Here is a 27,148-nt window from a genome sequence, read left to right as displayed (position 1 = left end):
CCCCAATGGTGGAACAAGCTCCCTCACGACGCCAGGACAGCGGAGTCAATCACCACATTCCGGAGACACCTGAAACCCCACCTCTTTAAGGAATACCTGGGATAGGATAAAGTAATCCTTCTAACCCCCCCCCTTAAAAGATTTAGATGCACTATTGTAAAGTGGTTGTTCCACTGGATATCATAAGGTGAATGCACCAATTTGTAAGTCACTCTGGATAAGAGCGTCTGCTAAATGAATTAAATGTTAAATGTTAAAATTAGCAGTTTTAAATTACCAGTGTTCTACTACCAGTGTTCTACTACTAGTGTTCTACTACCAGTGTTCTACTACCAGTGTTCTATTACCAGTGGTCTACTACCAGTGTTCTATTACCAGTGTTCTACTACCAGTGTTCTATTAGCAGTGTTCTATTAGCAGTGTTCTATTACCAGTTTTAAATTACCAGTGTTCTACTACCAGTGTTCTACTACCAGTGGTCTACTACCAGTGTTCTATTACCAGTGTTCTACTACCAGTGTTCTACTACCAGTGTTCTATTAGCAGTGTTCTATTACCAGTTTTAAATTATTAGTGTTATATTAGCAGTGGTCTATTAGCAGTGGTCTATTATTATTTTTAAATGTTTTATTTTACCTTTATTTATACAGGTTTATTCTCATTGAGATCTCTTTTCCAAGAGAGACCTGATGACCAGTGAATTAGTGGTCTATTACCAGTGTTCTACTACCAGTGTTCTATTACCAGTGGTCTACTACCAGTGTTCTATTACCAGTGTTCTACTACCAGTGTTCTACTACCAGTGTTCTATTAGCAGTGTTCTATTACCAGTTTTAAATTATTAGTGTTATATTAGCAGTGGTCTATTAGCAGTGGTCTATTATTATTTTTAAATGTTTTATTTTACCTTTATTTATACAGGTTTATTCTCATTGAGATCTCTTTTCCAAGAGAGACCTGATGACCAGTGAATTAGTGGTCTATTACCAGTGTTCTACTACCAGTGTTCTATTACCAGTGTTCTATTACCAGTTTTATATTATTAGTGTTCTATTACCAGTGTTCTACTACCAGTGTTCTATTACCAGTTTTAAATGATTAGTGTTCTACTACCAGTGTTCTATTACCAGTTTTAAATTATTAGTGTTGTATTACCAGTGTTCTATTACCAGTGTTCTATTACCAGTTTTAAATTATTAGTGTTCTATTACCAGTTTTAAATTATTAGTGTTCTATTACCAGTGTTCTATTACCAGTGTTCTACTACCAGTGTTCTATTACCAGTTTTAAATTACCAGTGTTCTACTACCAGTGTTCTACTACCAGTGTTCTACTACCAGTGTTCTATTACCAGTGTTCTACTACCAGTGTTCTACTACCAGTGTTCTATTACCAGTGTTCTATTAGCAGTGTTCTATTACCAGTTTTAAATTACCAGTGTTCTCCTACAAGTGTTCTACTACCAGTGTTCTACTACCAGTGTTCTACTACCAGTGTTCTACTACCAGTGTTCTACAAGCAGTGTTCTATAAGCAGTGTTCTATTACCAGTTTTAAATTATTAGTGTTATATTAGCAGTGGTCTATTAGCAGTGGTCTATTATTATTTTTAAATGTTTTATTTTATCTTTATTTATACAGGTTTATTCTCATTGAGATCAATATCTCTTTTCCAAGAGAGACCTGATGACCAGTGAATTAGTGGTCTATTACCAGTGTTCTACTACCAGTGTTCTATTACCAGTGTTCTATTACCAGTTTTATATTATTAGTGTTCTATTACCAGTGTTCTACTACCAGTGTTCTATTACCAGTTTTAAATTATTAGTGTTGTATTACCAGTGTTCTATTACCAGTGTGCTATTACCAGTTTTAAATTATTAGTGTTCTATTACCAGTGTTCTATTACCAGTGTTCTACTACCAGTGTTCTATTACCAGTTTTAAATTATTAGTGTTGTATTACCAGTGTTCTATTACCAGTTTTAAATTATTAGTGTTCTATTACCAGTTTTAAATTATTAGTGTTCTATTACCAGTGTTCTATTACCAGTGTTCTACTACCAGTGTTCTATTACCAGTTTTAAATTATTAGTTTTGTATTACCAGTGTTCTATTACCAGTATTCTATTACCAGTTTTAAATTATTAGTGTTCTATTACCAGTGTTCTATTACCAGTGTTCTATTACCAGTGTTCTACTACCAGTGTTCTATTACCAGTTTTAAATTATTAGTGTTCTACTACCAGTATTCTATTACCAGTTTTAAATTATTAGTGTTATATTACCAGTTTTTAATTATTAGTGTTCTATTACCAGTGTTCTATTACCAGTGTTCTACTACCAGTTTTAAATTATTAGTGTTCTATTATAAGTGTTCTATTACCAGTGTTCTACTACCAGTTTTATATTATTAGTGTTCTACTACCAGTGGTCTATTAGCAGTGGTCTATTAGCAGTGGTCTATTACCAGTGGTCTATTAGCAGTGGTCTATTAGCAGTGGTCTACTACCAGTGTTCTACTACCAGTGTTCTATTATTGTTCTATTACCAGTTTTATATTATTAGTGTTCTACTGCCAGTGTTATATTACCAGTGGTCTATTAGCAGTGTTATATTACCAGTGGTCTATTAGCAGTGTTATATTATCAGTGGTCTATTAGCAGTTTTATATTATTAGTGTTCTACTACCAGTGTTCTACTACCAGTGTTCTATTATTGTTCTATTACCAGTTTTATATTATTAGTGTTCTACTGCCAGTGTTATATTACCAGTGGTCTATTAGCAGTGTTATATTAGCAGTGGTCTATTAGCAGTGTTATATTATCAGTGGTCTATTAGCAGTTTTATATTATTAGTGTTCTACTACCAGTGTTCTACTACCAGTGTTCTACTGCCAGTGTTCTACTGCCAGTGTTCTACTGCCAGTGGTCTATTAGCAGTGTTATATTACCAGCGGTCTATTACCAGCGGTCTATTACCAGCGGTCTATTAGCAGTGGTCTATTAGCAGTGTTATATTACCAGTGGTCTATTAGCAGTGTTATATTACCAGTGGTCTATTAGCAGTGTTATATTACCAGTGGTCTATTAGCAGTGTTATATTACCAGTGGTCTATTAGCAGTGGTCTATTACCAGTGGTCTATTACCAGTGGTCTATTACCAGTGGTCTATTAGCAGTGGTCTATTAGCAGTGGTCTATTACCAGTGGTCTATTAGCAGTTTTATATTATTAGTGTTCTACTACCAGTGTTCTACTACCAGTGTTCTACTACCAGTGTTCTACTATTGTTCTATTACCAGTTTTATATTATTAGTGTTCTACTGCCAGTGTTCTATTACTAATGTTCTATTACCTGTGTTCTACTGCCAGTGTTATATTACCAGTGGTCTATTAGCAGTGTTATATTACCAGTGGTCTATTAGCAGTGTTATATTACCAGTGGTCTATTAGCAGTGTTCTACTACCAGTGTTCTACTACCAGTGTTCTACTGCCAGTGTTCTACTGCCAGTGTTCTACTGCCAGTGTTCTATTACCAGTGGTCTATTACCAGTGGTCTATTAGCAGTTTTATATTATTAGTGTTCTACTACCAGTGTTCTACTACCAGTGTTCTACTACCAGTGTTCTATTATTGTTCTATTACCAGTTTTATATTATTAGTGTTCTACTGCCAGTGGTATATTACCAGTGGTCTATTAGCAGTGTTATATTACCAGTGGTCTATTAGCAGTGTTATATTATCAGTGGTCTATTAGCAGTTTTATATTATTAGTGTTCTACTACCAGTGTTCTACTGCCAGTGTTCTACTACCAGTGGTCTATTAGCAGTTTTATATTATTAGTGTTCTACTACCAGTGTTCTACTACCAGTGTTCTATTATTGTTCTATTACCAGTTTTATATTATTAGTGTTCTACTGCCAGTGTTCTATTACTAATGTTCTATTACCTGTGTTCTACTGCCAGTGTTATATTACCAGTGGTCTATTAGCAGTGTTATATTACCAGTGGTCTATTAGCAGTGTTCTACTGCCAGTGTTCTACTACCAGTGGTCTATTAGCAGTGGTCTATTAGCAGTGGTCTATTACCAGTGGTCTATTAGCAGTGTTATATTACCAGTGGTCTATTAGCAGTGTTATATTACCAGTGGTCTATTAGCAGTGTTATATTACCAGTGGTCTATTAGCAGTGTTATATTACCAGTGGTCTATTAGCAGTGTTATATTACCAGTGTTATATTAGCAGTGTTATATTACCAGTGTTATATTACCAGTGGTCTATTAGCAGTGGTCTATTACCAGTGGTCTATTAGCAGTGGTCTATTACCAGTGGTCTATTAGCGGTTTTATATTATTAGTGTTCTACTACCAGTGTTCTATTATTGTTCTATTACCAGTTTTATATTATTAGTGTTCTACTGCCAGTGTTCTATTACTAATGTTCTATTACCTGTGTTCGATTTGCCAGTGTTCGATTATTAGTGTTCTATTACCAGTGCTGTATTACCAGTGTTATATTATTAGTGTTCTATTACCAGTGCTGTATTACCAGTGTTATATTATTAGTGTTCTATTACCAGTGCTGTATTACCAGTGTTATATTATTAGTGTTCTATTACCAGTGTTGTTTTATATTATTCGAGTTCTACTGCCAGTGTTCTAGTACCCGTGTTCTATTATTAATGTTTGATTACCAGTGCTATATTAACAGTGTTATATTATTAGTTTTCTACTACCAGTGTTCTATTACCAGTTTTATATTTAGGGTTGGGCGGTATCCAGATTTTCATATTGTAACAGTTTAGTACACAAGTGGGTGCAAAAAAAGTAAAAAAGCCCATTGAGAGTATATTGCCTGAAAGCTAACAGAATTAGCACAAGTAATAGCGAATTTGCATGTAGGCTGCTAGCTAACAATGCTAACAAGCTCAAACTAGTCTGTGTGTTTGGGGAGGGGATGTTAAGCCTGCTTGTTGTAGTACAGTACTGTACCCAGTCGTGTGTGTGTGTGTGTGTGTGTGTGTGTGTGTGTGTGTGTGTGTGTGTGTGTGTGTGTGTGTGTGTGTGTGTGTGTGTGTGTTTGTCACTCTATATCTGTGTGTCGTCCCCCGTCATCCATTTCTCACCTATTCTTGGGTCCGTTGCTGTTGCAGAGGCTGCTTCCTAGTCCTACCAGTGTCTGTAGGGAGGGCCGAGCAGAGCGGGTTAGCTGCTATCTACTCAGCCCTCCCCAGCACCCGGGCCTGGCCTAGCATGGGCACCACCTCAACACCCAATGCCACTCCTCCACTGCAGGCTCCTCCTGCCTCTGCCTCTCTGCCTAGACCAGTACCCAGAAACCACCACCACCACCTCAGCCCGGCCCAACACAGCCAGGCCACTTGGGAAAAATAAAAAAAGACTCCCTTTAAGCTGGCATAATATGGGCATGTTATCACACTGGATTAATGATCTACTAGTGGCACACATCTCAAAATATGTTTACCAGCCATTTTGTCTGTTAACTTCATTTATATACACTCATGGGCATCGTATGGTAAACAATGGTCAACACACTGGATTAATTATCTACTAGTGGCACACAAAAAAAATCTACCAGCCATTATTACAGTTAAAAAAGTAAATGTAGCTATTGAACACTTATTTAAATTGATAATATCTCTAATGAAAATACAAAGAAAAACATATCAAGCTCACTTAGATCTTGCTGTGAACGTGTGTGTACTGTGTTTGTATGTCATGACTGTAACACATCTTGCTTTCACATTATTTAATTAAAATTACATGTGGATTATGAAAGATTGAATAAGTGTACTGCAAACTTTTTGCTTGGAATGAATGCTTTGTAGCTATGATCTTTATTCAACTCCGTTTCCCTTCCAGGAAACACGCTATACCGTAAAGCAGTGGTCACCAATCGGTCAATTGGTCGATCTTCAAGGCATTCCTAGTCGATCACCAAACATTTCTGAAGATAACCCAGCTATGGAGGGTTACGTTCTTTTTTTATTGGTGTTGGCGGTAGGAGCACTTGATCCTGCGCCACAGGTACACAAAGTGTTCCTATTATGAACCTTTTCATTTGTCTGAAAATACAAACTCCGCTTACTAACACTCGCGCTGCAGCTGCAGTGAATGAATAGACTGCATTTGCGAGTGTCGGCTCACTTCACCAAAGTGTTTTAACTGTACTAATTGCAATACAAATTGCAGATTTCCCTATAATCGCCTACACAACCAGAAGGCCTAATTATAGCCTAATGCTTGAATTCATGAAATATTTTGTGCAAATTACGAATCCTAATTAGAGCCTATAAACGCACTATTGCCAACATGATTAGGCTAATAGGCAGGGGCGGAAATCCCGGGGGGGACGGGGGGGACACAACCCCCCAATCCTTGGAAAAATATGATTTGTCCCCCCCAATATATCACTGAAACATAACTATGTAATTTAAATAATATTAATAATACGCAATGAAAGCAATTGTGCTGATTATAGACACTTAATAGCTCGTTTTTAAGTTTCAAAAGATTGCGACCCCCCCCCACCCTTTCCCTCACAATGTTTTGATCCACTGCCAGTTCCTTAGTTGGCAAGGTAACAGAGGGGTCGTATCTACTGTCTGAAAGGCACTCAATGAACGTAACTGAAGTGAGGATAATCCAGTCAATCGCGCACACACACTAGCTGAATATGCAGAGCTAGCGCGCAAATATTAACTATTAAGCTAGCTAGTACCTATTCCATTTATGTGGCCTCGTCAAAGATGGAATCTTTGCTATCGTCAATTTATTCCAAGATCAGCATGCAGATGATGTATGTTAGTGCTTCAAAGTCCCTGCGATAAGGTTAGCGATAAATTGAACAGAACTACACTCTCTTCTACCATTGTCTTAAATATATTTAATGGTCTCGTTGCAAAAGCTAAATTGTCGCAAGGGAACTTTTATTTATTTATTTATTTTATTTCACCTTTATTTAACCCGGGTAGCAAACACCACTGAAACGGAATTGGTGCTCGCTAGCTTTGCAAATTCAATCTATTGTTGGAAGCCAGCCAATATGAAACAAACTATTAAAATTACAAAAGGTTGCAGCATATGTTGTGTAAATGGTGAACTCATACAGCTGTCAACTCTTGTCATTTTAATCCGTTTCACATTTGCTAGCTACCTTTTAGATCGAAGCCCAAATAGAATGATAAAAGATAAGATGATAGAAGCCCATCTCCTACTGTAAATAACCTACACACTGTGTGTGTGTGTAGCCAGCCAGCCAGCCAGGTAGAAAAATGGCAGAAAAATAAAAGACGGACATCAGAGTATTTTTCAGTACACCAAAACGCAAAGTAAGAACCCTAGTAGCCTAATATCTCAAAGACTAGTTGATAAAATGTTCATAAGAAAGAAATGAAATTCTAATGGAAATTTGGAATGGAAGTTTCACAATGATGTCATTAGGCAGAGCAGGCAACAGATGGCACACAGACAGCAGAGTTGGGGACAGATATGCAGGGACAGACTGGCAGAGACAGGGAGTCTCAGGTAAGTTTGTTGAGTCTTTGTTTGGCAACATTATGAAAGGTTCTCCATTTTTTTGACTTGTAAAATAGGAACATAATTGGAAAATGCCATGGATACCCCCACTCTCAACTTAAACTGGTGACTGAACTAAGATTTGTTAAAGGCAATGGTATTGCTGTTGTGATTAGTTGTGTAGTTTTGGGTACCGGTAGTTAGGAGTACGGCAAACACCTTATTTCTTTGGTTCCTCAATATACATTTACCATATTGCTATGTGTTACAGCACTACTTTTGGTGTCCCCCTCAGGAATTGCTCTTGAGAAAATTTAATGTAATTGTCCCCTCCAAAGTTGATATCAGATTTTCGCTACTGCTAATAGGCTTTTGTTTTAATTCATTTTACAGTATTTGACCATATACAAAGTAGTCTAAAATTGTCTTTGATAAAAATTTGATATCATATGAGCTATGCAAAATAAATTGAGTCTCTTTGAAAATGTTTTAGAAGAACAGACGGAAAGTTGTTTGTCCTGAATTTATAATATATATCAATTATCCTGGCCAAGCTAAATGTATTTCCTGAATGACTCAGTCAGACAAAATTTAAATTAGTCATAGAGTTAGAGGACTCATCATGGATATAAGCCATTATAGCATGCATATTGCCATTGACGGCTTCCGCCATTTTAAAGTAGTCAATTGGATGGGGATTCCTATGGGTTGTAGCCTCACTGGCGCTGCCCATGATATCACAAACACTATAATGGCATAGATATAAAGATGAGTCCTCCATCTATCTCTATGGCTACAGTGTTTGGGCTCCAACCTGCTCTAAGGCCAGACGACACAACAACAAATGGGAGAACTGACGTTTCAAGTTTGGTTCATAACCAAAAAGTGTCCCGGTGTTCAAGAAAATTTGATCTGAGGTAGCCTAGTGGTTAGTGTGTTGGGACAGTAACAAAAGGTTGCTAGATCAAATCCCCGAGCTGACAAGGTGAAAATCTGTCGTTCTGCCCCTGAACAAGGCAGTTAACCCACTGCCGTCATTGTAAATAAAAATGTGTTCTTAACTGACTTGCCTAGTTAAATAAAGATAAAATAAAGAAATGTTTGTCCACTCATACAGGAGTAATAAAGGCTTTTTATTTGTATTTATTTCATTTTGATTTAGCAGGGGGTGCTGCACCACCCTCAGCACCTCTACAAGTGTGTTTACATCCCTGTTAGTGAGCATTTCTCCTTTGTCAATATAATCCATCCACCTGACAGGTGTGGCATATCAAGAAGCTGGTTAAACAGCATCATCATTACGCAGGTTAACCTTGTGCTGGGGACAATAAAAGGCCACTCTAAAATGTGCAGTTTTGTCACACAACACAATGCCATAGATGTCTCAAGTTTTGAGGGAGCTTGCAATTGGCATGCTGACTGCAGCTGTTGCCAGGAATTAAATGTTGATTTCTCTACCATAAGCTGCCTCCAACGTGGTTTTAGAGACGTTCGTCCAACTGGCCTCACAATCACAGACCACGTGTAACCACACCAGCCCAGGAACTCCACATCTGGCTTCTTCACCTGGGGGATCGTCGTAGGGTTGGGTGCTGAGGAGTATTTCTGTCTGTAATAAAGCCCTTTTTTGGGGGAAAACTCATTCTGATTGTCGGGGCCTGGCTCCCCAGTGGGTGGGTCTGGATGCCAAGTGAGTGGGCCTATGACCTCCCAGGCCCAACCATGGCTGCACCCCTGGCCAGTAATGTGATATCCATAGGTTAGGGCCTAATTAATTTATTTCAATTGACTGATTTCCTTATATGAACTGTAACTCAGTAAAATTGTTGAAATTGTTGCATGTTGCGTTTATATTTTTGTTCCGTATACATGGGAGATGTAAATTGCAGGCTATTACCAAGTGCCTTGTCCTCAGGTAGACGCTACATTAGCATAGCCATTAACCAAAACAAAGATAACCATCAGAGTTGATACATGTGGATCCAGGTATACTTATGTGGGTGAGTCAACATATTTCATATGATTTAATGCATGTTATTAATAAAGTGTGCTCCATTTTGAAGTAGACATTAAAAATACACTGTTACTTTAAACAAAATGTTGAATCATTTTGAGACTACAGGAAATAGGTTGACTGCTATGTTAAACAACTGCCGTCATGGATTGCCTTAGTTATCAACAGCTTTGTGGCTATTGTAGTCTTTTCACTGTAGAAAAACAAGGATATCTAAAGTCAGAGACGGTAGAAAAAGCGAGACACCACACTCGCACATTTATTTGGATTAGGGAGGGGCCACTCGAGTGGACTACTTATTGCCCCCTCCATGCGGGGGGGTCCCAAGTGATGCATGAGCAGATGCTCCTCCCTTCGCCTCCTGTTTGTCTTCCTCGTCTTATGTCTGGAACAGCACCTTAGGCTTCCACCCTTTTATTACATGCTCCTGGCTACACTGGATGCAGCAGGACAATGGTAAGTCAACATGTTTTTTAAAAGTGTCAGGTTAATATATGTTTGATGACTGGCAGGTCGGCTGATTCTTATTCAAACTGTGAAAGACTTTGGGACTCACAATGTCATAACAACTGCGATTCCTCTCAGGTAATTTGAACAGTTAAAAATCAAATGTCCCAGATCTCACATAATGACAGATTGCGCACAAGGAAGTTCACAAAAAGGGTTTTATTTGTTCTTAGCATACATTAAACAATTGTCAAATTAGTGTTTTTGTTTTTACTACTTGCAACTGCAAAAAAGCTGGCAGCGTTCCAGGTAGTATTTTTTGCAGTTGCGCTGCAAGTCTCAGAAGATTGCAATATAATGTCACATGAATGGGTTTCCTGACGTGATGCATACTTCCCCAAACGTTATGAGATCTGATCATTTTCATATGCAGAAAAAGACGATCTTTCTCTCAATATAGTTGTAGGCCTAATCCCCTCAAATTCAAATCTGGACCTCTAAACCAGTTCACTGCTTGTTTTCAATTCTTCCCCTCTAATCAAGGACTGATTTAGACCTGGGACACCAGGTGGCTGTCAACAATTATCAGGTAGAACAGGAAACCAGCAGTAGTCCAGTCCTCGTAGGGTAAAGTTTGAATAACCCTGGCCCCTAATCAATTGCTACAGCTACACGTGAGGTTAATAGCTGTGCACATAATCCTAATAGGCCTACCTCTTCATGAACTACATTGGAACATTTTCTTATTTTGGGCCAGGGGTATTCAAATCTTGAAATGGTGCTGGTTTTGTTCTACCTGATAACTGATTGCACCCACCTGGTGTCCCAGGTGTAAATCAGTCCCTGATAGAGGGGGAGAAGGGGGGAAGCAGTGGAACAGGAACTGGTCCAGATTTGAATTTGAGGGTTTTAGGGAAGGAACTGGTATGGTCAGATTTAACTAAAACATAGTTATTTTAACAATGCTGGTAAACATCTTGTTGACATTCATCCAAGTGTAACCGATGTGAAATGGCTAGTTAGTTAGCGGTGGTGCGTGCTAATAGCGTTTCAATCAGTGACGTCACTCGCTCTGAGACTTGAAGTAGGGTTTCCCCTTGCGTTGCAAGGGCCGTGGCTTTTGTGGCGCGATGGATAATGATGCTTCGTGGGGTGTCAGTTGTTGATGTGTGCAAGGGTCCCTGGTTCGAGCCCAGGTTGGGGCGAAGAGAGGGACGGAACCTACACTGTTACACAAGCACACCTTGACTTGCTTTATACACCCTTACTGCAGAAACATTTTCTCATGAAATCATGTGACTTATAGTTAGAGAAAAGGATTCCTGTTACCGCGCCCTGCTACAAGCAGAAAATAAGTTACGGACGGACCAAAAATATGACTTATCTATTCGATAGGTCACACATTTATCATCTCTTACTCTCTTGTCATCTAACCACATTAGAACATTCTCATCTTTAAGGACATGAACAGGCAGATCAGGTTTTAGCAAAGTACAGTGCCATAGTTTTCAGGAAGGTGTACCCATGGCACAGGGGGTTGGTGGCACCTTTATTGGGGAGGACGATCACGTGGTAATGGCTTGTGCGTAATTTGTAGAAAGGTATCAACATCAAACACAAAGACACACAGTGGTGGATATGACTAGACACCTGGAGGAGAGACTGTCAGGAACACCACAGAGCTCTGGAGGTGTTCTGCAGGACAGACCAGAAGCTGATCTGCAGTCTGTGTAGTAACAGAACACAAAGGACATGATACCATCTATGATGGGATGAAACAAGCTGGACGACAGGTAGCTGATTTCCCCCTCATTTAACTGAGTGGATAACTGAATATAATTATTACAGAAGATTATGCATTTGGTAGTACTGTTTATGCAAGATCATGCTACAAGCTGTATCATTGCTTGTTTTGCAAAATAAACATTTAGTTTTTTCAATGAAAAGATTTCTTACTCTGTTTCCACTGCTCAAGACTTTTGATGGAGAGCAACGCATAAAGTCAGTCAGTCGATGGTAAGTGAATGTACAAACAATAATTAACTGACCCAAAAGTTGTGTTTTGAGACCTTTAGTGATAGCTTATAACTTGTGAACAATGTTGAATATACAATAAAAAATGATTTGTTAGGATATCATTTGTTACTCCTTAAATTCTGATATGCATTTGTGTTTGTAAATACAGTTCCAATTGTCTGTTTTTTCTCTCCTGTCATGTCTTCAGCAGTGCTGCCCCCTCCTGGTAACATCCAGATCCTGTTGCTGACATCAGACTCTGTGTCTCTGAACTGGGGTTCTCCTGAGGGGTTGAAGGACCACACAAGTTCAGAATGAGCTGGGAATGTGACTGAGAAACAAGCTCATCAAGAGTGAAAGGCGGGTATCATCTTAAAATAAACAGTCTCCAACCTGGTGAAAAGTATCAGTTCAGTGTGGCCACAGAGGGAGAAGATGGCAGACAAAGCAGATGGGTCTCAGCATTTGTATTCATAGGTAAAGAGTTTGGTTTTAGTCATTTTGCACTGACATACTTTGTGTTTTAAAGAGATATTGTTATGGATCTTCATAAAACAGATGTTATGTTCCAGTGGTTCCACCCAGAGACTTAAAGGTAGACCATTTGAAAGATACCTCCTTCACTCTCCACTGGTCCAAGGCTGAAGGAATGGAGAAAGTTCTACAACGCTTCCTCATATCCTACTGTATCCCAGTAAAAAATCCCTGCACAGCAAATACTAAGGAATGCCACAAAACTGTCTCAAACCTGCGACCTGGGACCGAGTACACTATCAAATCATCTGATTGAGGTAGTATGTACATGTGGTATGGTTAAAGTGACTATGCATATATGATGAACAGAGAGTAGCAGTAGCGTAAAGAGGGGTTGGCGGGTGGTGGGACACAGTGCAGATAGCCCGGTTAGCCAATGTGTAGGAGCACTGGTTGGTCAGGCCAGTTGAGGTAGTATGTACATGAATGTATAGTTAAAGTAGTCCGGGTAACCATTTGGTTACCTGTTCAGGAGTCTTATGGCTTGGGGGTAAAAACTGTTGAGCAGCCTTTTTGTCCTAGACTTGGCACTCCGGTACCACTTGCCATGCAGTAGTAGAGAGAACAGTCTATGACTGGGGTGGCTGGGGTCTTTGACAATTTTCAGGGCCTTCCTCTGACACCGCCTGGTGTAGAGGTCATGGATGGCAGGCAGCTTTGCCCCAGTGATGTACTGGGCCGTACGCACTACCCTCTGAAGTGCCTTGCGGTCGGAGGCCGAGCAACTACCGTACCAGGCAGTGATGCAACCAGTCAGGATGCTCTCGATGTTGCTGAGCAACAGTGTCTCAACTGTACTGAACAATGGGGAACAGAGTGAATCTGTCTCTACAACCATCTACACTAGTAAGAGATCTACCTCACCTTGTTACAGCTCATCATCTCTTTACCAGTAACCAGAACAGACATTTTGTTACATTACAAATCAACTTCTGTTGTGACTTCTGTTTTAACTTATTTCTTCCCATATCAAAAGCAATTGCAGACATGTTTATCACTGGACTTATTCTACTTTTCCTCCTGTAGTATATTTCTGGAGTTAAACTGTAACACTAACAATAATGTATTTCCCCATAGTACTTCCTGCTCCAGACCAGCTGACTGTTGACTCAGTGGACACCACATCAGCTGCTGTTAGCTGGAGCCAGCCACCAGGATTGGACCAAACGCAACATCATTACCAGATCTCCTACCACTGTCCAGGGACAGAACCACACATCACTACCACATCTTCACACAGCATCACTCTCTCTGACCTTCAATGTGGCTCTGAATACTTAGTCACTGTCTGTTCTGGGTTGTACGATGGGGTACAAAGCCAAATAGTGTCAATCACCTTGACCACAAGTAAGGAACAACTTTAGAAATATTTTTTTTCATGCAATTTCCAGTTAGGTCACTCAGTTTTACATACTAACGCCTTCCTTTAATTGTTTACAATTTATTTTAGAGGTCCCAGCACCAGGAGACTTGGCTATAAAGAAGCTGAAATCTACCTCCCTCTCTGTAAGATGGACCAAGACTCTCGGACTGGACCAAAACCCTCAGCGCTTCCTCATATTTTACTGCAGCCCAAGAACAGAGCCCATGGCAGCATACACTGACGACTGTCACAAGACACTCTCTGACCTACGACCTGGTACCCAGTACACCATCAGTGTCTCAACTGTGCTGAACAATGGGGAACAGAGTGAACCTGTCTCTACAACCATCTGCTCTATTAAGGCCTGCACTATGCCGACTTGTCGTAAAATTGTTTCAAAAAGTAATATCGGAACCTAGTACCAATTCTCACATATCATAGACAGCAAGCTACTCAATTTACTACTGGGGGTGGAAGTGGAACCATCTGAACGAGTGGAAATGTTCCATTTCAAGCCCCTCCTTGTTTAGTCTAAATAATCAGTGAGTATTAATTGAAAGTGTAGGCCTCCTTGTTTAGTCTAAATAATCAGTGAGTATTAATTGAAAGTGTAGGCTTCCGTGTTTCTTAAATGTTTCCACTGATTCATTAAGTCATCATTCATTTGCTTGAAGTGTATAGTCTATAGACCATAAATGTTAGTCGTTGGAGTCCAGAAGCAGTGTGAAACAAAAAATGCAGCTTAATGTATTGACTTATAGAGAAAGAGAACCTCTGCAAAATTGACTAATCTTGAGAAATGTTTCAGTAAAATAGTTTCCCTCGACAAAATGAAAGCCTACTAACACGGGTGATGCCGTCCATTCTTCCTCTCACTTTGTGGAAGGAAAATTATTTTATTCAAAACACTTTGTCAATGTGCTAACATAAGATCAAGGTTAGACTAGTGTCAAAGGTAACAACAGTGTCCTTGTAATCCAACAGAACTCCATGATGAGGTCCAGATTGTGCTGGTGGGGAAGACTGGAGCTGGAAAGAGTGCAGCAGGAAACACCACCCTGGGAAGAAATGCTTTTAAGTCTAAATGATCTCCCTCCTATGTGACAGACTGTATAACGGTCAAAGGTGAGGTGGATGGACAATTGATCACTGTTATCGAGAATCCAGGTGTGTTTCACACCAACTGTACCAAAGGGGAGGCAATGATAAAGATAGAAAAGTGCATCTTTCTCTCTGTTCCTCGTCCCCATGTGTTCCTGGTTGTGATCCAGCTGGGTAGATTTACACCTGAGTAGAAGGAAATACTGAAGATCATTCAGACAACCTTTGGAGAACGGGCTGCAAATTACACAATGGTCCTATTTACCCATGGAGATCGTCTCAAGGGAACGTCAATTAAAGAATATCTGGATGATTCTCCAGATCTTCAACGTTTCATAAAACAATGTCATGGGGGATATCATGTCTTCAACAACAGAGATCAGAATCCCTCTCAGGTCACTGAGCTGCTTGAGAAGATAAACAAGATGGTGAAAAGAAGTGGAGGAAGCCGCTGCACCACTGAGATGTTACAAGAGGCTGAGAGAAAGATTGAAGAAAAGAAACAGGATCCTGAGAGAGAACAAAGAGAAGAGATGGAAGAACTGAAGGAACAGCTTGAAGGAGAGCGTCTAATGGAAGAAGAAGAGGAGCTGAAGGAAAAACATGAAAGAGAAGCTACAGAGCAAGCGGAAACATATGCATCATCTTCACGCTGGATTGGTGCTATAACTGAAATAGTTGTTGGACCAGTTGTTGGACGAAAGGTCGAGTCGGTGTTGTCACGTCATGCCCCGCCAACCCCTCCCACCCCCCCGGCGCTCGAGGGGCGCCAGGCTGCCCTGCATCACTCACTCCTATCATCTATTACGCACACCTGCCTTCCCTCGTCACGCGCATCAGCGATATTGGACTCACCTGGAATAACTCATCATCTGTTTATTTCCTCCCCTATATTTGTCAGTTCCCTTGCTCTGTTCCCCGCTGCTGCATTAATAGTTTTTTGTCTGTGTTACTTGTTTTTCTGACGCTGTTCCTTTCTCGTTCCATGTCCGTTCTATATTAAATGTTTGACTCCTCGTACCTGCTTCGTCTCTCCAGCGTTATTCCATGTGACAGGTGTGGGGAAGTATTGGAGCTAGAGTAGTAGAAAGATGCAGCACTCAATGAAAGAGTCCATAGCTAACAGTGCTGTACATTGTACAAATTGTTTGACTTTATTATTTGATATATTCATATAATCAGTCAATGTTCTGACTTTACTTAGTGCCTTTTCCTGTTTACTGCTGGAGAACAAGCCACTACACCAATTAGATGTTTCAAGCGACAGTGGGAAGTAGTAAAATAAGGGGGATGCTGACTTCATTATTTGATATCTAGTCTACATTAATATATCAGTCAATGTTTAGTGTCTCTGCCTTGCCTGTTCCAGTGCTGTAGAACAAGCCACTACACCAATGAGATGTTTCAAGAGGCTGAGAGAGGAAGTAGTAAAACAAGGGGATGCTGTAAGTCTGTAACATTACGTCAGTCATTGAGAGGAAGTAGTAAAACAAGGGGATGATGTGAGTCGGTAACATTACCGTCAGTCATTGAGAGGAAGTAGTAAAACAAGGGGATGCTGTGAGTCTGTAACATTACCGTCAGTCATTGAGAGGAAGTAGTAAAACAAGGGGATGCTGTGAGTCTGTAACATTACGTCAATCATTGAGAGGAAGTAGTAAAACAAGAGGATGCTGTGAGTCGGTAACATTACCGTCAGTCATTGAGAGGAAGTAGTAAAACAAGGGGATACTGTGAGTCGGTAACATTACGTCAGTCATTGAGAGGAAGTAGTAAAACAAGGGGATGCTGTGAGTCTGTAACATTACCTTCAGTCATTGAGAGGAAGTAGTAAAACAAGGGGATGCTGTGAGTCTGTAACATTACCGTCAGTCATTGAGAGGAAGTAGTAAAACAAGGGGATGCTGTGAGTCTGTAACATTACCGTCAGTCATTGAGAGGACGTAGTAAAACAAGGGGATGCTGTGAGTCTGTAACATTACCGTCAGTCATTGAGAGGAAGTAGTAAAACAAGGGGATGCTGTGAGTCTGTAACATTACCGTCAGTCATTGAGAGGAAGTAGTAAAACAAGGGGATGATGTGAGTCTGTAACATTACGTCAGTCATTGAGAGGAAGTAGTAAAACAAGGGGATTCTGTGAGTCTGTAACATTACCGTCAGTCATTGAGAGGAAGTAGTAAAACAAGGGGATGCTGTGAGTCGGTAACATTACGTCAGTCATTGAGAGGAAGTAGTAAAACAAGGGGATGCTGTGAGTCTATAACATTACTGTCAGTCATTGAGAGGAAGTAGTAAAACAAGGGGATGCTGTGAGTCTGTAACATTACCGTCAGTCATTGAGAGGAAGTAGTAAAACAAGGGGATGCTGTGAGTCTGTAACATTACGTCAGTCATTGAGAGGAAGTAGTAAAACAAGGGGATGCTGTGAGTCTGTAACATTACTGTCAGTCATTGAGGGGAAGTAGTAAAACAAGGGGATGCTGTGAGTCTGTAACATTACTGTCAGTCATTGAGAGGAAGTAGTAAAACAAGGGGATGCTGTGAGTCTGTAACATTACTGTCAGTCATTGAGGGGAAGTAGTAAAACAAGGGGATGCTGTGAGTCTGTAACATTACTGTCAGTCATTGAGAGGAAGTAGTAAAACAAGGGGATGCTGTGAGTCTGTAACATTACCGTCAGTCATTGAGAGGAAGTAGTAAAACAAGGGGATGCTGTGAGTCTGTAACATTACTGTCAGTCATTGAGAGGAAGTAGTAAAACAAGGGGATGCTGTGAGTCTGTAACATTACTGTCAGTCATTGAGAGGAAGTAGTAAAACAAGGGGATGCTGTGAGTCTGTAACATTACGTCAGTCATTGAGAGGAAGTAGTAAAACAAGGGGATGCTGTGAGTCTGTAACATTACCGTCAGTCATTGAGAGGAAGTAGTAAAACAAGGGGATGCTTTGAGTCTGTAACATTACCGTCAGTCATTGAGAGGAAGTAGTAAAACAAGGGGATGCTGTGAGTCTAACATTACCTTCAGTCATTGAGAGGAAGTAGTAAAACAAGGGGATGCTGTGAGTCTGTAATATTACTATCAGTCATTGAGAGGAAGTAGTAAAACAAGGGGATTCTGTGAGTCGGTAACATTACGTCAGTCATTGAGAGGAAGTAGTAAAACAAGGGGATGATGTGAGTCGGTAACATTACGTCAGTCATTGAGAGGAAGTAGTAAAACAAGGGGATGCTGTGAGTCTGTAACATTACCGTCAGTCATTGAGAGGAAGTAGTAAAACAAGGGGATGATGTGAGTCTGTAACATTACCGTCAGTCATTGTTCAGACTGGATGGTTGGTTGATTTCATAAAAAGATTTCAGCATTCTTTTACAAAAATGCATGTAAAATGCATCTGCTAAACATCAAACAAAAATGTACACGATTTATCATTTATAGTATTTTTTAAATAGTTGTTTCTAAGAATATTAATTATTGAATACATTTTGTTCAAATTCTGGTGATTGTTGCCATATCAATTAAAACAAGTATGAACAAATAGAGAGAGTGAAGTAAAGGGACAGATGGAGGGAGAGATGAAGAGAGGAAGAAAGGTGTAGAAATAGAAGGTTGAGAGAAAATACATTCTGTATTTTAATCTCTGTGACCACTCTCTTTATACCATAGACACACAATATAATAAATATTGGGTTTCTGTACCTCTTTGAAAGAAAGCATCCCTGAGCTCCTATACTCCTACCATGGGGTTGCAGGTAGCCTAGTGGTTAGAGCTTTGGGCCAGTAAACGAAAGGTTGCTGGATTGAATCTCTGAGCTGACCAGGTAAAAATCTGTCATTCTGCCCCTGAATTAGGCAGTTAACCCACTCTTACCTGGTAGGCCTTCATTGTATTTAAGAATCTGTTCTTAACTGACTTGCCTTGTTAAATAAAGGTAATTAAAAAAAAGATGTCTGACATTTTAGAATAAATCAGCTCCACAAAGTCCTCTGCCGCCACCTGGTGGAACAAAGGAGTGATTACAACTGTCACAGGGACGACCACAAGCTGATGCAAATACTGTATGTTTTCTGATCTAAGGTCAACGTTAATCATTTAAAGAAAATTCTAATTTGTTGACAAAGTTCATTTTAATGTATTTCCTCTTAAGGTAAATAAATAATACAATAAATGAAACTACTTAAATTAACATTTATTGTAATTCTAGTGATAAGTCAACATCACTATTATATAATCAGACCATTACTCCCCTCTTAGTCTCTGATCAATAATATGAAAATAATTTATCAATATTTGTTCAGCACTTACAAATTCATAACATGATGTACGAATTGGAATTCATATCATATACAGTACCAGTCAAAAGTTTGGACACCAACTCATTCTAGGATTTTTCTTTATTTTTTACTATTTTCTACACTGTAGAATAATAGTGAAGACATGAAAACTATGAAATAATACATATAGAATTGTGTAGTAAGCAAAAAAGTGTTAAACAAATAAAAACATTTTTTATTTGAGATTCTTCAAAGTAGCTACCCTTTGCCTTGATGACAGCTTTGCACACTCTTGGCATTCTCTCAACCAGCTTCATGAGGTAGTCACCTGGAATGCATTTCAATTAACAGGTGTGCCTTGTTAAGTTAATTTATGGAATTTCTTTCCTTAATGTGTTTGAGCCAAACGGTTGTGTTGTGACAAGGTAGGGTTGGTATACAGAAGATAGCCCAATTTGGTAAAACACCAAGTCCATATTGTTAGCAAGAACAGCTCAAATAAGCATAGAGAAACGACAGTCCATCATTATTTTAAGACATGAAGATCAGTCAATACGGAAAATTTCAAGAACTTTGAAAGTTTCTTCAAGTGCAGTCACAAAAACCATCAAGCACTATGATAAAACTGGCTCTCATGAGGACCGCCACAGGAAAGGAAGACCCAGAGTTACCTCTGCTGCAGAGGATAAGTTCATTACAGCTACCAGCCTCAGAAATTGCAGCCCAAATAAATGCTTCGCAGAATTCAAGTAACAGACACATCTCAACATCAACTGTTCAGAGGAGACTGTAAAATCAGGCCTTCATGGTTAAATTGCTGGAAAGAAACCACTACTAAAGGACACCAATAGGAAGAAGAGACTTGGTTGTCCAAGAAACACGAGCAATGGACATTAGACCGGTGGAAATCTGTCCTTTTGTCTGATGAGTCCAAATTTGAGATTTTTGTTTCAACCTCTGTGTCTTTGTGAGATGCAGAGTAGGTTAACGGATGATCTCTGCATGTGCGGTTCCCACCGTGAAGCATGGAGGAGGTGTGATGGTGTGGGGGTGCTTTGCTGGTGACACTGTCAGTGATTTATTTAGAATTCAAAGCACACTTAACCAGCATGGCTACCACAGCATTCTGTAGCGATACACCATCCCATCAGGTTTGTGCTTAGTGGGACTATCATTTGTTTTTCAACAGAACAATGACCCAACACACCTCCAGGCTGTGTAAGGCTATTTGACCGAGAATTAGAGTGATGGAGTGCTGCATCAGATGACCTGGCCTTCACAATCACCCGACCTCAACCCAATTTAGATGATTTGGGATTAGCTGGACCGCAGAGTTTATTTTAACCTTTATTTAACCAGGTAGGCCAGTTGAGAACAAGTTCTCATTTACAACTGCGACCTGGCCAAGATAAAGCAAAGGAGTGCGACAAAAAACAACAACACAGAGTTACACGTGGGATAAACAAAAGTACAGTCAATAACACAATAGAAAAATCTACATACAGTGTGTGCAAATGGCGTAAGGAGGTAAAGCAATAAATAGGCCATAGTAGCAAAGTAATTACAATTTAGCAAATTAACACGAGTGATAGTTGTGCAGATGATGATGTGCAAGTAGAAATACTGGTGTGCAAAAGAGCAACAAAAAAAGTAAATAAAAACAATATGGGGATGAGGTAGTTGGATGGGCTATTTACAGATGGGCTGTGTACAGCTGCAGCAATCAGTAAGCTGCTCAGATAGTTGACGCTTAAAGTTAGTGAGGGAGATATGTCTCCAACTTCAGTGATTTTTGCAATTTGTTCCAGTCATTGGCAGCAGAGAACTGTAAGGAAAGGCAGCCAAAGGGGGTGTTGGCTTTGGAGATGACCAGACAGATATACCTGCTGGAGCGCGTGCTACGGGTGGGTGTTGTTATGGTGACCAGTGAGCTGAGATAAGGCGGCGCTTTACCTAGCAGACTTATAGATGACCTGTAGCCAGTGGGTCTGGCGATGAATATGTAGCGAGGGCCAGCCGATGAGAGCATACAGGTCGCAGTGGTAGGTGGTATGAGGGGCTTTGGTGACAAAACGGATGGCACTCTGATAGACTGCATCCAATTTGCTGAGTAGAGGGTTGGAGGCTATTTTGTAAATTACATCGCCGAAGTCGAGGATTGGTAGGATAGTCAGGGGGTATGTTTGGCAGCATGAGTGAAGGAGGCTTTGTTGCGAAATAGGAAGCCGATTCTAGATTTAATTTTGGATTGGAAATGCTTAATATGAGTCTGGAAGGAGAGTTTAAAGTCTAGCCAGACACCTAGGTATTTGTAGTTGTCCACATATTCTAAGTCAGAACCGTCCAGAGTAGTGATGCTAGTCGGGCGGGTGGGTGCGGGCAGCGATCGGTTGAAGAGCATGCATTTAGTTTTACCAGCATTTAAGAGCAGTTGGAGGCCACGGAAGGAGTGTTGTATGGCATTGAAGCTCGTTTGGAGGTTTGTTAACACAGTGTCCAAAGAAGGGCCAGATGAATACAGAATGGTGTCGTCTGCGTAGAGGTGGATCAAGGAATCACCCGCAGCAAGAGCGACCTAGTTGATATATATATAGAGAAAAGAGTCGGCCCGAGAATTGATCCCTGTGGTACCCCCATAGAGACTGCCAGTGAAGGAAAATAGCCAACAAGTGCTCAGGATATGTGGAACTCCTTCAAGACCATTGGAAAAGCATTCCAGGTGAAGCTGGTTGAGAGAATGCCAAGAGTGTGCAAAACTGTCATCAAGGTAAAGGGTGGCTACTTTGAAGAATCTGAAATATAAAATATATTTTGATTTGTTTAACACTTTTGGTTACATCATGATTCTATATGTGTTATTTCATAGTGTTGATGTCTTCAATATTATTCTACAATGTAGAAAATAGAAAAATAAAGAAAAACCCTTGAATGAGTACGTATGTCCAAACTTTTGACAGGTACTGTGTATATATTTTGCAGGACCTAACATATCATACAAAATGGTTGCTGCTCACAATTGTGCACAACTTTCAGGGACCCATTTTGGCTCGTGAGCACTACCTTCAAAACTACTTGCTGAAACTATACAAAAGCATCACTTTGATAACATAGCGTAGCACTTTGAACATAGTGCATGAAAAGCACTTTACAAATACAATTATTATTACTATAATGTCACAGTTATACAACAAAAACATACAGTATTAGGAGGAATTGTTGCTATAGCAATGAAAATAAGGAAGAACAAATACCCTAAAAACAACATGAAATATTTGTACATCAAAAATACTGTGATTACATGTACAACAATATACTGAGGACTGGTCCATAACATCTAACAGAGGAGGCTTTGTTGTTTACTAGTCTCTTAAAGTCATGTCATCATGGTCTTCTAGCCAGAAGTGTCACGCCTGCTCCCGCTCTTCCCTCCCCCTGGCGCTTGAGGGCGCCAGGCTTCCCTGCATCACTCACTCCTATCATCTATTATGCACACCTGCCTTCCCTCGTCACGCGCATCAGCATTATTGGACTCACCTGGACTCACTCATCACCTTTTTATTTCCTCCCATATATTTGTCAGCTCTGTTCCCCGGCTTCTGCATTGATTTGTCTTTTGTCGCTCTTATTTTTTGATTCTGTTCCTGTCTCGTGCCATGTCTGTTACTTGTTAAATGTTTTACTCCCCGTAGCTGCTTCGTCTCTCCAGCGTCATCTCATGTGACAAGAAGAGTCAGCGAGACATCATCCTGACGAACTCTTTCGAGAGAAAATGGTGAAACGGGATGAAAATAGTATTGGTAGTAGTAGTGAGCAACCTTTATCATATCTCACTGTCCTTCTCACATTCTCCTCTCTGATCCTTAAGTTATCCCCTCTCTCTCTCCTCCCCTCACCCCCTCTCTCTCCTCCTCCCTCACCCTCTCCCCCTTCACCCCCCGCCTCTTCCCCCCATCATCCTCTCTCCCCTTCGAAGTTCACCAAACCATTCCTTTTTCTCATTGAAAGCATCCCTTCACTCCTTCACTACTATCGTGTCTGCTTTCTCTGCCAACATAGGACCCATCAGCTCCAAAAAGTCCACTCTGCTGCCACCTAGAGGGAGAATTTGGTTGACAGGGGGAGAGAGGGATTAGAAGAGCTGGGTGAAGGAGGAGAATGAGTCAACCATTAACAGATAACATTTATGCTGGTACAAAGTGTCACAAACCAAACCTGTTTTGGAGGAAACCTTTTAATACTCTACAGTTTCTAGATATCTGTATACAGTCAATTTAGCAGAGAACTCACAAGGAAAGCTCAACTAGTCGGTTAAGAGGAAGGGGCACCGGGTGGGCTTCTCCCAGGTATGTATGTGATTAATCATTTGACAGTAACATGAACTATATGTAGTTGATTAAAGTGATTGTTACATGTACCACTAAAACTTCATGATAGGTATTTCATCTTATTGTTTCTAATGTGTTTTGTAATTAGTAAATTGTTTACTGTTGTTGATCAAACAGTTACTGTACTAACGTGTCATTGAAAGTGACCCTCAGTCTACCGTCAAAACAGTGCCAGAGAAAATGACAAAGATTGTTAAAAGTTAAAACATACTGTGCATGTAGACAATTCAACTTGAAACTATAACAAGGAAGATTAATGTTATTTTATAATTTGTATTTTCAACCTTTATTTAACTACGTAGGCAAGTCAGTTAAGAACAAATTCTTATTTACAATGACGGCCTAGCCCGTGAAAACCCTATCGACACTGGGCCAATTGTGCACTGCCCTATGAATCACAGCTGGTTGTGACACAGCCTGGAATCGAACCAGGGTCTGTAGTGATGCCTCTAGCACTGAGATGCAGTGCCTTAGACCGCTGCGCCACTCAGTAGTCCTATATTTTTATATTGTTGGTCATTTAATTTTTACCAAATGTATTTCAGTCAGTCAAAACTATGACAACGTATGACTTGAGTCTGTTGTGACAATCAGGTCAAACTGTTGTTGACAGAACCTTATATTAAAAATAATATTATTTGTTAATATGTTCTCCATCAGATAAACATGGCCTAAAATGGCAGAGTGGTGTATACTTAAGCAATAAGGCCCGAGGGGTGTGATACTGTACATGGCCAATATACCACAGCCAAGGGCTGTTCTTATGCACGATGCAAACAGTTATATAGTTTAAGGGATGTGATATGAGAGGACTGAGGATAGATCAACAACATTGTAGTTACTCCACAATACTAACCTAAATGACAGAGGGAAAAGAAGGAAGCCTGTACAGAATACAAATATTCCAAAACATTAATCCTGTTTGCATCAAGGCACTTAAGTAATACTGCAAAACATTTGGCAAAGAAATACACTTTTTATTCTGAATACAAAGCGGTAAGTTTGGGGCAATCAAACAAAACACATCACTGAGTACCACTCTTCATATTTTCAAGCATGGTTGTGGCTGCATCATGATATGGGTATACTTATCATCGACAAGGACTAGGGAGTTTTTTGGGGGGATAAAAATAAATGGAATACAGCTAAGCACAGGCAAAATCCTAGAGGAAAACCTGGTTCAGTCTGCTTTCCACCAGACACTGTCAGCAGGACAATTACCCAAAACACAAGGCCAAATCTACACTGGAGTTGCTTACCAAGACGACATTGAATGTTCCTGAGTGGGCTAGTCACAGTTTTGACTTAAATCATCTTGAAAATCTATGGCAAGACTTGAAAATGGCTATCTAGCACAGGAGGTTGGTGGCACCTTAATTGGGTAGAATGGGCTTGTGGTTATGACTGGAGCGGAATCAGTGGAATGGACATCAAACACATGGTTTCCATTCTATTCCGGATATTATTATGAGCAGTTCTCCCCTTAGCAGCCTCAATTTTGAAAATAATTATTGGCAAATATTGTACAATTCAGTTGTGAAAAGCTCTTAGAGACTAACCCCAAAAGTCTCGCAGCTGTAATCGCTGCCAAAGTTATTTCTAACATATATTGACTCAGGGGGGTGAATACTGATCTAATCAAGATATATTAGTGTTTTATTTTTCATACATTTTTTTTATAAATGTTATAATTTTTCAACCACTTTAACATTCCAGAGAATTTTGTGTAGATTGTTGACAAAAAAGGTGAGGCTGTATATAGGCACCGGTTAGTCGGGCTAACTGAGGTAATATGTACATGTAGGTATAGTTAAAGTGACTATGCATAGATGACAAGCAGAGAGTAGCAGCAGCTTAAAAGATGGGTTGGGGGGACACAATCCAAATAGTCCAGGTAGCCATTTGATTACCTGTTCAGGTGTCTTATGGCTTGGGGGGGAAAGCTGTTGAGAAGCCTTTTGGTCCTAGACTTGGCGCTCCGGTACCGCTTGCCATGCAGTAGCAGAGAGAACAATCTATGACTGGGGTGGCTGGGGTCGTTGACAATTTTTATGTACTTCTTCTTCTGACACCGCCTGTAGAGGTCCTGGATGGCAGGCAGGTTAGACCCAGTGATGTACTGGGCCGTACACACTACCCTCTGTAGTGCCTTGCGGTCGGAGGCTGAGCAGTTGCCGTACCAGGCAGTGATGCAACCAGTCAGGATGCTCTCGATGTTGCAGCTGTCAAACCTTTTTAGGATCTGAGGACCCATGCCAAATCTTTTCAGTCTCCTGTGGAGGAATAGGCTTTGTCGTGCCCTCTTCACGACTGTCTTGTTGTGTTTGGACCGTTCTAGTTTGTTGGTGATGTGGACACCAAGGAACATGAAGCTCTCAACCTGCTCCACTACAGCCCCGTCGATGAGAATGGGGGCGTGCTCGGGCTCCTTTTCCTGTAGTCCAGAATCATCTCCTTTGTCTTGATCACGTTAAGGGATAGGTTGTTATTCTGGCACCACCCGGCCAGGTCTCTGACCTCCTCCCTATAGGCTGTCTCGTCGTTGTCAGTGATCAGGTCTACCACTGTTGTGTCGACTGCAAACTTGGAGTTGTGCCTGGCCATGTAGTCGTGGGTGAGCAGGGAGTATAGGAGGGGATTGAGCACGCACCCCTGAGGGGCTCCAATGTTGAGGATCAGCGTGGCAGATGTTGCTACCTACCCTCACCACCTGGGGGTGGCCCGTCAGGAAGTCCAGGATGCAGTTGCAGAGGGAGGTGTTTAGTCCCAGGATCCTTAGCTTAGTGATGAGCTATGAGGGCACTATGGTGTTGAACGCTGAGCTGTAGTCAATGAATAGCATTCTCACATAGGTGTTCCTATTGTCTAGGTGGGAAAGGGCAGTGTGGAGTGCAATAGAGATTGCATCATCTGTGGATCTGTATGGGCTGTATGCAAATTTGAGTGGGTCTAGGGTTTCTAGGATAATGGTGTTAATGTGAGCCATTACCAGCCTTTCAAAGCCCTTCAGGCTGCAGACGTGAGTACTACGAGTACTAAGGCAGGTTACCTTAGTGTTCTTGGGCACAGGGACTATGTTGGTCTGCTTGAAACATGTTGGTATTCCAGACTCAATCAGGGACATGTTGAAAATGTCAGTGAAGACACCTGCCAGTTGGTCAGCACATGCCCGGAGCATACGTCCTCTAATCCGCCTGGCCTCGTGGCCTTGTGAATGTTGACCTATTTAAAGATCTTACTCACGTCGGCTATGGAGAGCGTGATCACACAGTCGCCCGGAACAGCTGATGCTCTCATGCTTGTCTCAGTGTTGCTTGCCTCGAGCGAGCATAGAAGTGATTTAGCTCGTCTGGTAGGCTCGTGTCACTGGGCAGCTCGCGGCTGTGCTTCCCTTTGTAGTCTGTAATAGTTTGCAGGCCTGTCACATAAGATGAGCGTCGGAGCCGGTGTTGTACGATTCAATCTTAGTCCTT

The 27,148-nt window shown here is 40.6% G+C and overlaps 1 protein-coding gene and 1 pseudogene across 1 annotated transcript in view; both read left to right on the top strand.

Annotated features, from left to right (window-relative positions):
• Nucleotides 1-13,169: 13,169 nt before the first annotated feature.
• On the top strand, nt 13,170-16,100 carry LOC106610481 (immune-associated nucleotide-binding protein 7-like; annotated as a pseudogene).
• Nucleotides 16,101-23,455: 7,355 nt separating this feature from the next.
• Nucleotides 23,456-27,148, top strand: part of LOC106598885 (interferon-induced very large GTPase 1) — a 157,144-nt gene continuing 153,451 nt past the window's right edge. Inside the window, exon 1 of the mRNA XM_045722990.1 lies at nt 23,456-23,633. The gene's annotated coding sequence lies outside the window, so the exon portion shown is untranslated. The remainder of the gene's footprint in view (nt 23,634-27,148) is intronic.

The sequence above is a fragment of the Salmo salar genome, chromosome ssa08 (assembly GCF_905237065.1).
Source record: "Salmo salar chromosome ssa08, Ssal_v3.1, whole genome shotgun sequence".
Classification (NCBI taxonomy): domain Eukaryota; kingdom Metazoa; phylum Chordata; class Actinopteri; order Salmoniformes; family Salmonidae; genus Salmo; species Salmo salar.
This window is presented reverse-complemented; position numbering and strand designations above follow the sequence as displayed.